This window comes from Chaetura pelagica, unplaced genomic scaffold (genome assembly GCF_000747805.2).
Source record: "Chaetura pelagica isolate M959 unplaced genomic scaffold, ChaPel_1.0 scaffold405, whole genome shotgun sequence".
In the NCBI taxonomy this organism is placed as follows: Eukaryota; Metazoa; Chordata; class Aves; order Apodiformes; family Apodidae; genus Chaetura; species Chaetura pelagica.
The window spans coordinates 6,146,031-6,149,787 of NW_009953489.1; positions in this window are offsets into that span (position 1 = coordinate 6,146,031).

A 3,757-nucleotide genomic window follows, 5' to 3' on the forward strand; every position below is an offset into this window, starting at 1 on the left:
CAGCTTTGCCTAAACCCCCTTTCCCCAGAAGCTGGAAGGAAGCCACTGCCAGACTTTGTGCTGAAGGAGCTGAGGTGGGAGCATTCATGCCCCGGTTCTTCTGACTCACCGTGGAGGTGGGTAGGCAGCAGGGAGGGAAGTACTGAACAGCTGGAGGGGGTAAAGAGGGAGGTAACATCTTAAAGGAGTTGCAGGTAGGGATGCTGTTTGGTGTTCACCTCCCTCACAGACAGATATTCAAATCCCCAGGTGGAAAAGCCACTGAAAGTTCAGGCTGAGTCAAAGCTTCAAAATGGGACCAACCAACAGGCAACAGAAAGGGCCCACTAAGAGAGAAACCCCCGAGGGCTGCTTGGGTCCAACTTTGCTTCTGCTGAAGACAATGGGAGCCAATCCATGCTCCCTGCAAACCAACCAGAGCCAAGCTACAGAAATTCACAACCCATAAAGAAAAAGGCTCCCATTAACTTGACCAGGACTTTCAAATCTCCCTTTCCTCCTGCTCTATCCCAGTCTCAGATGTTTTCTGGCTCTTTCATTTTCAGAGGGAAAACAACCCAACACCAAACCCACAAGGCACAGGGGGTTTCATGTTCCTTCCCCAACAAACGTTCACCCAGGGCCCTCCCAGCTGCACCCACCACCCTTGGCCCCCCAGAGCCTACCTGCACAATTACATTTGCAAAACTATTGCCCAGGAAATGTGCAACTAAAATCTGTGAAATAAGCATGCCTGGAATCAGTCCTTCTCAGTGTAGTTAAACGACCGTGCCTTGAAATCTGCCTCTGCCTTTAGCCACGCTGCCATGTACGGAGCTGGAAAACAAAACGCTCTGCTTGTTCCACATCCCAGCCTCGGCACCAGGACTCTTGTTCCTTGCAAGCAGGGAGCCCAGATTCCTTCCCCCGAGGGCTTTAGGAGTGTGGCAGCAGGAGGAACAGCAAGACTGGGGCCCTACACCCATGCTTGTGTACAGAATCAGACCGAGGTCTCAAAGCACAGGGTATTGCTTGTGCAATCAGCTGCAGCCCCCCAGGAAATCAAACCCCAGCTGCCTCCACACAGAGGAAACAGAGAACCAAGACACTGGAGTTCCCCGTCTCTTCCACCACACGTGCCTCTTTTGCAAGGGACAGAGCTGGTGGGGACAATGTGACTCCAGCCATCATGTTTCAGCATGATGAAAACAAGAGTTTTTATGGAGAAAGGTGGGACCTCAAGAAACATCCACCAAGGCCAGGCTGGCAGAGAACAGGGCCTTCAGGACAAGCAAACCACGTCAGTCCCACGTGGAGCATCAAGGGGGTGAAACCTGGGTCCCCTCAGCCCACACAAGGGCTAGGGACACCTCACTGGTTATTCCAGGAGAAGGCTCAGAAAGCCTGAGAGCCTCTCTGGAAATTTCTGATGGATTATTTCAGGAAGGTTTGTCCCAGGCAGTAGGAGGGCAGGATTTTTCTTCTTTTTCTCTGAAGATTTTAGTAGACAGGAAAAGATCTCTCTTCCCCCTGTCCGAGCTCACCATTCCAGTCTCATGTCCCACTAGGGCAAATGAAAGGACATTGCCTTCCCACTAGCCTTTTTTCCCAGCAGCAAACAAGTTTTCACTCCATTTGTCCTTCCTGGGGAGACCAAGCTGCACAGGAAGGTGGGCAGCAGAAAGAGAGATCCCCACATGAAACCACAGCTCTGCTGCAGCCCCCAGCCACTCACAGCCCCCAGCACTGGAGGGAGAGTGCAGTGTTAGGAGTCCCCTCCAAGCTCAGCTGCTTCCCAGGTTCCAGACAGTACCTACACCTACCAGGAGGCACCACACAATCCAGAGGGTGTTGCCTCCCCAAGACAATTAAGTTGTGTTCAAACCACGACCTCGAGGAATTGGATTAATTACAGCGATGTCGAGCATGAATTTGTCTACAGGGACAAGTCATGTTTGACATCCCTGCCAGCTGATTACAGGGCTGGAGGATGAGAGAAACCTGCATAGTCCCTCCCCAAGCTGGTTTACTGGCACACATTCAGCAATGGGACAGGTTTTAGGGAGAAGAGCCTGTGTGAAAGCCTCAGCAAGCAAAACCTTTCACCAGAGCATCTACACACCAGATATCAGCCACGTTGAGTGTCACTCTGACACACACAGTTCAAAGCAATGGCCAGGTAGAAAGCCAGGATCTTCCAGCAAACAATGGTCAAAGTTCACGGAGCATCCAAGCAAGGAATGACTTAAAGCTGTTGTTTTAACACACGGATCAGGAGGTCTCCTCAGGGAAAGGCAACAGGTTTTGCAGAAACAGCATGTTCCCCAGTCTGATCCATGGGCTTCAACTAGCATGGAAATGTCTGATATTATTTCTCACCTGCTGGTGGGTCTTGACTGTGGGAGGACTACACAGTCTGTCCCAGAGCCACAGATGGACCTACAGGTGGAACAAGATCTCCCCAAAGGGTCAGCATCTCCTTTCCCAGCCACCCTGCTACACCTTCACGCCAGGGCTGCCCACCTCCTCCTGCCAGGCAAAACTCTGCCTCAAGAAGTCTTAAAACAGTGACAAAACAAAAAAAAATCCAAGCTGATCTTTGAGGCCAAAAAAGGGTTTTGTACCAAAGGGGAAGGGAGGGAGGTGGGGAAGGAATCTGAGGTTGCATCACTTGGAAATACCCGAGTGTTTTGGAGATGTATATACATGTTCAGCTTCCTACTGTTTCTTCAGGAGCCTACCTGGGAACAGCAAAGTGACACCAAAAGGAGCCCAGTGACATTTGCCAGAAGCAAATAAAAACAGACATGAATTTAACCCAAATTAGCCCACATGCAAAATCCTCCCTTCCTTGGAGCTAGGCACTTTGGGGGTTTGGAGCTCCAGGCAGACAAGTGGGGTGACAGAGGTTTGAAATATAAATCAGTCAAGAGCTCTTGCCCTTTGCCTGGGCTCAAAACCAATTCAGAGATGTTCTCCATGGTATTTCCAACATTTCTCAGAACATGGAACTAAAACGAGGTTTTGTTTCCTTCAGCAGAAGTGACCATGGCTCCTTCGTGACAAGGAAAATAAATTGGAGGGAAAAGTCTTATTTTCAGTAAAAGTTTTGTTCTTTCAGAATATCAGGCTACTTCCCAAGCAGCTTTCCTGCAGACAGAAGACCTGCACCCAGCTCCAAGAGGTTCCTCCTGCTGCCACCCACACAGGCACATTAAAACCCAAGGAAAGCACATGGATGGTGTTGCAGGTGTGATCCCATTCAGGGAATCCCCTCCAGGGAGCCCAGTTTCAGTGTCAAGCCAGGACACAACTCGTATGGTGACCAGTCTGGGTCTGGCTGAGCTGGGGAGACATGAGCCATTTGACATGCTGGACAAGGGCAGACTTGACCCTTTTCCCCCAGTCCCAGGGACACCAAAGCCTTTTCTCACTGCCTGCTATCCCTGCTCTCAGACAGACCCAGCTCTCCAGGAGCTCCATTCTACAAGGTGTGAGGCAGGAGGAGCAAAAATATTAAAACTTTAGGCCAGATGCTCCATTCCCAAAGGCTGCCGTGAGCCACTGATCCAGACTGGGAGTGTCTCGGCTTGACGCCTGCAGGAAGAGGATCCTCACTGGGGCTGTTCCCTCTCCCCAAAGCATCCCCTGGCCAGCTGCCCATTGCTGCTCCTGCCTGCACCCAATGGAGAGCACGGCAGGCGGGCCAGGTGGCTCAGGTGTGCGTGCCAAGCAGCTCCCAACTCACCTGCCACGACTTGTTGCGGGGGCGATGCAT